Raw genomic sequence first — 8,550 nt, 5'->3', positions numbered from 1 at the left:
GATTGCAGTTTAAATAGGTCAATAAATGGCCCTTTGTCCATATTTTGTTGTCTGGTCTCTTATTTCACTGTGGTATTTCAGTTTCATGTTGGATTTTCCTGCTTCCTCATTTCATATCCTTTCATGGAATCTCAGCTCAGGGTCTAGCTTGTAATTGTTCCTATCTCAGCTCCACCACTTCTAAACCATCCATATTCCTATCTCTATGATGGTGGGATTTCTGCCCATCGTGTGCTTGCCCAGACTAACCACTATATAACAAAAACTAGTTTACCCGATGTCCTTTTGGCGACTTTCACTAAATCTTTAAAAAGCAAAACAAACTAAAACACAGGCTTTCCCCACCCTTTCCAAATCTGCAGCCACTGATGCTTGCCTTTTTCTGTGTGTGTTTTCACTCACATTGTTACCTTTCTATTCACTATTCAGATTAATCTGCATTTTATTAATCCTCTTACGTTTGTAACATCATCAATACATCGTTCTTTTGTTTGCACATTTGCCAACATTTGTTTTCTTCCTAAAGGACATATCCAGTTTTTCCAGTTTTTGCAGATTTGCTTAATAAAAAACCACATGGAAGGAAGGAAGGAAGGAAGGAAGGAAGGAAGGAAGGAAGGAAGGAAGGAAGGAAGGAAGGAAGGAAGATAGTCATAGCTTAGACCTCCTCTGGTTGTACAGCAGTTGCATCATTATTAGAAGTTGATCGAGTGGCATGCATTTGTTTAATGACGCATGGTTGACTTAACCTTCTAGACTGTACTTCCCTGAGGAGAATCCGCTTTCTCCTGGAAATTGAGTCATGTCAGAGCAACATGTTAATTATTATTGTAGTCATAATTCTCCACTTCATCGTAGGCACAGTTTGATACTTCTCAGTTGCTGTAAATAAGGTACCTCCATTACAAAGCCTTGTCTTGCTGCTGCACAAAATCACAAAGCCCCAGTCATCTGTGTAATTACAATACTAAAGTCCCAGAAATGAAACCACGCTCTCTTAAATGTAGCAGCATTTATTGCAGCTAGTTTAACATGTATCACTGCAATATTGTGAAACCACGTTGAAGTCTCACTAGTAAAAAAAGGTGGCCCTGTTCACAGCCTCTTCTGACAATGACCTCCAGGATTACTTTAAACTAGGATTGATTTGTGAAAGATTGTATGCTTTTCACACAGAACGACTGAGGCTGAAGATTCAGTTTCTTTCCTTCCAAGAGATAACATGACGTTTCCTGAGATATCATGGAATTATTATCTGTTGAAGTAGACAAGAATTGGAACCTCCAGCCCTCATCTGTTCTGGAAACAATGCAAAATGCTCATGTATTTCAGGTCTTCCGCTGTAAATGCTCTGATTTCATTCCACAAGGAAGGTACAGTAGAGTCTCACTTATCCAACATAAACGGGCCGGCAGAATGTTGGATAAGTGAATATGTTGGACAATAAGGAGAGATTAAGAAAAAGCCTATTAAACATCAAAATAGGTTATGATTTACAAATTAAGCACCAAAATATCATGTTATACAACAAATTTGACAGAAAAAGTAGTTCATTACACATTAATGCTATGTAGTAATTACTGTATTTACAAATTTAGCACCAAAATATCACAATGCATTGAAAACATTGACTACAAAAAAGCGTTGGATAATCCAGAATGTTGGATAAGTGAGACTCTACTGTACTTTGGCAAATGAAGAACCATAGAAAACCACTGTTAGTGAAAATAGCAGTATGGAATTCTTAGTAGCAGCTAAATGTCAGTGAAAGCAAGAACCATGGTGGTAGTACAACCCTAGTTGGATGGGAGAGGGGAGTCCAATGCAGATGGAAATACAGTAGAGTCTCACTTATCCAACATTCGCTTATCCAACGTTCTGGATTATCCAACGCATTTTTGTAGTCAATGTTTTCAATACATCGTGATATTTTGGTGCTAAATTCGTAAACACAGTAATTACTACATAGCATCACTGTGTATTGAACTACTTTTTCTGTCAAATTTGTTGTATAACATGATGTTTTGCTGCTTAATTTGTAAAATCATAACCTAATTTGATGCTTAATAGGCTTCTCCTTAATCTCTCCTTATTATCCAACATATTCGCTTATCCAACATCCTGCCAGCCCTTTTATGTTGAATAAGTGAGACTCTACTGTAATATTAAAATATTAAGAAATGATTGAAAAATATAATTCTTGAATGTCTGGGAAATTATAATGAGGAGAATCTTGAGTTAATAAGAATCTTCACAGTTTGGTACTTCATCAAATTCAGAGTTTTGATGCAGAAAACAGCATTTATGTGCAGATTTATCATTTTCTGTGCAGGAAAAGCTTTTTTGGCAAAAAAAAATCATGTGCAAAATTTGCACAAGGTAAATCCTGATGTGCGAATAGTCTTGAAAAATGCACATCTAAAGATGTGCTTGCAAAGGGAAGAAAACTGCTAAAATTACTTTTTAGTTTCCTTAAGAATGAAATCAGTCAACAATTGTACTCCTAGTCTAGACACACATAGCACCTAAAATTATTTGGTATCCCTGAAATATGTACCATGTTTCCCCGAAAATGGGACATCCCCTGAAAATAAGACCTAATAGAGGTTTTGGTGAATTGAGAAATATAAGACATTCCCCGAAAGTAAGACCTAGGAGGAGGGAGCTGCCGTCACTGAGGAAGGCCACACTTTGCCTAAGAGACAGGCAATTGCAAATTTCCTCAGAATAAAGTTTGCTAATCAAATCCTGTGAAAGGGTCACCATAAGCACATAACAACAGCAAGGGTTTATAAGACAACAACAATGAATCAATTTGCTTTTGCATTAACGGAGGCGTCCCCGCCACCAAGGGGCTCAAAGGCAGAGAAAGACTCGACCATCAGGCCCCTTCCCTCCCTCCCCCGGTCCTAGCTGGATTTTCCCAAATCTTTATCCACTTGGCAGGGAGCGCCGTCCCTGTTGCCGCCACCATCTTCACCGTTTGGCACTGGAAGTGCCCAAATGTATGAGCGGTAGGCAGGCAAGCAAGCAAGAAGGGGCCCGCTGCACCTTCCTTGGTGGCGGTGCCTCCGCTGAGGAAGGTGCAGCGGGCCTCTTCTTGCATGTATTTATTAGGCTTGAGCGATCCATGAAAAAATTGATTCTAAACTCGCTTCAAAAGTAGGGGGCGCTAGCGTTTTGTTTCTGATGTCATCTCTGAATTTTGTCTTCAAAAATTTTGAAATTTAACAAAAATTTGTTAATTTCAAAAGTAATTCGTTAATGGCGGACGCGCATGCGCAGTGGCCAAAAAAAACAGCACTGGGGGGGGGGGGACTTTACAGGACTCTCCAGCCCTCATTTTTGAGCTATCTTCTTCAAACTTGGTACAGTGATAGAACACATTTAGCACTGCTAGCTCACCAAAATTCAGAAAGTTTCCTTTATTTATTTATTTATTTATTTATTTATTTACAGCATTTATATTCCGCCCTTCTCACCCTGAAGGGGACTCAGGGCGGATCACATTGCACACATAAAGGCAAACATTCAATGCTATGACACAGAACAGAGAAAGAGACAAGACGCAGGCACCGGGCTGGCCTCGAACTCATGACCTCTTGGTCAGAGTGATTTGTTGATTTGTTGCAGCTGGCTTGCTTTCCAGCCTGCACCACAGCTCGGTCCTTTATCCTTTGATTTTTGGCAAATTTTCATAGCTTTTATAATAAACCATTTTTTAATAATTTCAGAAATCTGTTCCTGGTTTGAAAGTCTTATTTCCTGTTTCATTGGGTTGTCTTTACTTTGAAAGTAATTGTTCTACTTCAGAAACTTTGTTTTGTGGCTGAAACTTTGTTAAATTGGTGGACTCGGGAAACCATAATGTGCTCCATGTTCCTTGCATAAAGACAAAGTTCAGGCAGTGTCATAAATTTTGCCATGAACCAATTAGGAAATGACATTTATCACCCAGGAACAGAAATCATAGTACATCATCAAATCATTCCTGACGGATGGCCATTAGCCTCTGAATAAGGAAATCAGTTCCTGGTTTGAAAGTGCTATTTCCTGTTTCATTGGCTTTTCTGGGGCTGAGAGTATGTGACTTGCCCAAGTGGGTGGCTGAGTGGAGAATCAAGCCACAATCGGAGTCCAACACTCAAACCTCTCCCTCCCTCTCTCCCTCCCTCCCTCCCTCCTTCTCTAAACTTCTCATACCTTCCAAGAATTCACATACCATATGAAAGTTTGGTCAAGATGGTCAGAGGAAGGCAACTAAAACGATCTAGGGTCTGGAGAACAAACCCTATGAGGAGCGGCTTAAAGAACTGGGCATGTTTAGCCTGCAGAAGAGAAGGCTGAGAGGAGACATGATGTATAAATATGTGAGGGGAAGTCATAGGGAGGAGGGAGAAAGCTTGTTTTCTGCTGCCCTGCAGACTAGGACACAATGGAACAATGGCTTCAAACTACAGGAAAGGAGATTTCACCTGAACATTAGGAAGAACTTCCTCACTGTGAGAGCTGTTCAGCTGTGGAACTCTCTGCTGCAGAGTGTGGTGGAGGCTCCTTCTTTGGAGGCTTTTAAGCAGAGGCTGGATGGCCATCTGTTGGGGGTGCTTTGAATGCGATTTCCTGCTTCTTGGCAGAATGGGGTTGGACTGGATGGCCCATGAGGTCTCTTTTGAAACAACATTTTTCTAAAATGCTAACAGAACGATGGCTATGCCTCTGCCTCCCTCCCTCTCCTGCTCTGATTGGCTTAGCACAAGGCTTCTGGGAAATGGAGTTTTCTCCAGGCCATGTCTGCTGCTTGCTTCATTTCCACTTAAATAAATGGAGAAATTTCAGAGGCTTCATTCTCCTGCTTTTTGAAAGCTTTTGGGATATAATTTGCCTCAATCAAAGCCAAAAATTCACCACACTTTGCCTATCAAGTGTCATAATGTTTGACCCATCCACTGATTTTTGGGGCATTTTGAAACAACATTTTTAAAAACGCTAGCAGAATGATGGCCACGCCTCTCCCTCCATCTTCCTTCCACTCTGATTGGTTGAGAGGCATGCTAAAATGGCTTCTCCTCTCAGAGGGTCTACAACTACATCCAAAGACATCAGAAACAGACGAAAAAAAGGTACGTTTTGATTCAAATTCGTAATATTAGGAAGGCAGTGAGCAGATGTTTCAAAAATCACTTCAAAAGTGCTTTCGAACCAAATTTTAAACGAATTTAACAGACTAACGAAAAATTTGCTCAACCCTAGTCAATATTTTGACTGTATTTTAATGTAATTCCACACTGTTTTATTTAATTGTTCTGTAATTTTTGTATTTGCTTTGTTTTCAATTGTGACCAAAGTGTGGGGTTGAGTCACCACAGGAGAAAGGTGGAGTATAAATAAAGTAAATAAAATAAATAAAACAAATAAATGTTTCCAGGCAAATGGATATGGTGGCATTGTATATGTGCCTGGCACTGCATTTAGTTCAGGTCTCTTTATTAGGCTTATGAGTAGGGATTCTAGGGAATGTAGTAACTTTTCCAAGCTCTAGTAGCAGCTCAGTTGTTATAAATGCAGTGCTGTTACATGCAAATATGTGTCAGTTCTTCTTGTCCACCTACTATCACGTAGAAATTGGGCTCATGTCCCCTCAGAACCAACAAGTTTTATTCTTGACTAAATGGGTTTAGGCTTGGAGACCCACTTCCTATCCTGAAACTCTTTCCTTCCTTGAAAACATAAAAATCTTTGGCACTGACCTTCCACATGATTGTTTGTAGTTGGAAATTTCAGCATACCATACCTGCAAGTGTATTGACTGGAATATTTTGCCTGTCAGGATTAAGTTAATGTTGTTATCTTTGGCTGTAATGGGTTTTGAGCCTGCTGTTGCTTGCCTGTGAATGCTGCCGTAAATTACTTTACAGTAAGACATGATGATTTGCTAAGTCTCTTGATAGGTTCTTTAGTCAGATTTAGAGTAAAATGTGAGGTGGAAAAAAGTTAGAAGGAACAGATTTATATTTTGAAGGTAACATTTCTGGGGCCTTTCTCGGTCTAATCTCTTCTGACAAAATTTGGTTTATACAGCTGAAAACAGACCAGTATTCAAAACAACTGAAAATACTTTGCTCTGAACAAAGTAGTAAATATCATGTCTTCCCTTTCCCAATGCATTCTTGTTTCCACTAATATATCTACTTTTTCCAGTTTATTTCATAGCTGTGGAAATAATAAATATAGCACCCAGTTAAAGAAACCTTGGTGGATTAATTACATGATCTTTGTCTGATTGACCAAATTGATTAAACACATCTGCATACATTTGCATTTGAGTTAAAACAATATTTTCTAGGGAGATACATATTTCTTCTTAAAAATGTAAGCTACTTCAGAAGATATATTCTAACCATGACAGAGAAGGAGGATTCCATCTCCTAAGCCTAACATATCTCTTCTAGGGCATCTGCTGTCTTCAGTTTTAAAAAGTACTTTTATTAAAACAATAAAACCATGTTTAAACTTCCTTAACCTGATCACTGGGGACAATTTTTAAATAAATAATTAAACTAAACAATTCTAGCCTGCCTTTCAATAGCTGTTGTTTAGTGTTTTTTATAACAATTAAAATACAAGAATACAACAAGAAGTCCAAAACAAATACAATAAAATCGATCTCATCAGATAAAAGAACAGCAAAAAACAAATGCTGGGGATAACAACCATTGTTATGGTTCATGGGAGACTAAAGAGGTATATACCTGGCATCTAAATAATTTAAGAGACACCAGAAGTTTCAATTCCATTTGGTATGACTTTGGGAAGACCCTCTTCCTAGTTGTCATCCACCAGATGAGTCCAGACATCAGAAGAAGGGGCATCAGGTACTTGAATCTATAATAATAATAATAATAATAATAACAACAACAACAACAACAACAACAACAACTTTATTTTTGTATCCCGCCTCCATCTCCCTGAAGGGACTTGGGGTGGCTAACATGGGGCCAAGCTGAAACAGTTACAATAAAACAACATAAAATACATACAAGACACACAACAACATCCAATAAAATGCCTATACAATAACAAGATAAAACAAAACATAGTAACAACAATGGCATAATAGGTAAAATACTTTAAAGGTCCCCTCTAAAGTGCACCTGGAAGCAGAACGATGACTTCATCATGTTGAGTTCCCCAATCTGGGTGATAGTGGGGGGATTCCTCATGGATTGTGACAAATCCGGTGGGCCGCAGTTTCCTCTATTGTTTTCTATGCAACATGGGAAGCCTCCTGTGTTGTATAGAAGTGCTCAGAGCAATTATTGGGAATGCTGCATCACAAGCAGTGTCTCTCAGGACTTCATAAGACTGGTAAATGTGCCCATCGTACAACAATTGGACCTCTATTCAGGCACAGAAACCACCAGATCCTATCACATAATACTGATTTACTTCCAGGGGGGCTCTGTGCCTGAAGATAGGTCCAAGCATCACAGGAGGCATCACCAGCAACATGGGAAGTCTCCCGTGCACCCAAGCATCCTTTCATTTTCACAGAGTCTCCTGCCATGAAGGATACACAACTAAAACACAACTAAAATATGCCCATCCAGTCTCAATTTAAAGACCTCCAAAGAAGGACAATCCATCTCCCGAAGCTTCTCTTCCACTGTCAAACAGTTCATACAGTAAAGAAATTCTTCTTAAGATTTAGGTAAAATCTCTTTCCTTTTTATTTGGACCTACTGTTCATGCTCTTGTCTCTGAAGCAGGATTTCCAGTGGATTCCCACTGACTATTAAGATATTACAGTAAACACTGGTTTATGTGTTCACAACATAAATTTTCTGTGTGAAGTTCAAATATTAGCAAGATCCTGTATATCGGTTTCCAAGATGTGGAAGAAAGATGTAAAATTCAGTAGTTCATTAAAGACTGAAATACCAGCATAAAGGTGGCTATTCTCACTGGAATTGTACAAATTTGAATGAAAGAATCAGAAACTAGGGAGCATTCAATAAAATCTGCCAAAACAACAACAACAACAAAACTAGCGATATATCTCATGATTCTTAGAAGATGGTTGTTGTATTAGTAAAAAAAACCTTTTTAAGATTAAAATATAAATTGGTATTTACTAGAGATGTGTGTGAAATTTTTTCCTTTGTTTCCTTTGTCTACATAAAACGAATGATGACATTTTTGTAGGAAATGAGAGGTGACACGAAAATGAAAGCCACACAGTCATCATGCTTGCTTTAGTTTTCTTTTCGTTTCTGCCCTGTAACAATAAGCAGGGACTGACAGAGGGTTGCTTTCCCATTACAGCTCATGTGTACCAATGGGTGTGTGTGTGTGTGTGTGTGTGTATATATGTATATATATATATATATATATATATATATATAGAGAGAGAGAGAGAGAGAGAGAGAGAGAGAGAGAGAGAGAGAGAATGATAGCTATCTACTCTGGGATTCTAAGCTGAGCCTGGGAAAGGAAAGCCTCCACATTACATCTGATGTGTGCCAACAGGTGTTAATAATAATATTATTATTA

Source organism: Anolis carolinensis, chromosome 4 (assembly GCF_035594765.1).
Source record: "Anolis carolinensis isolate JA03-04 chromosome 4, rAnoCar3.1.pri, whole genome shotgun sequence".
Lineage (NCBI taxonomy): Eukaryota > Metazoa > Chordata > Lepidosauria > Squamata > Dactyloidae > Anolis > Anolis carolinensis.
Note: the sequence above shows the minus strand (reverse complement) of the source record.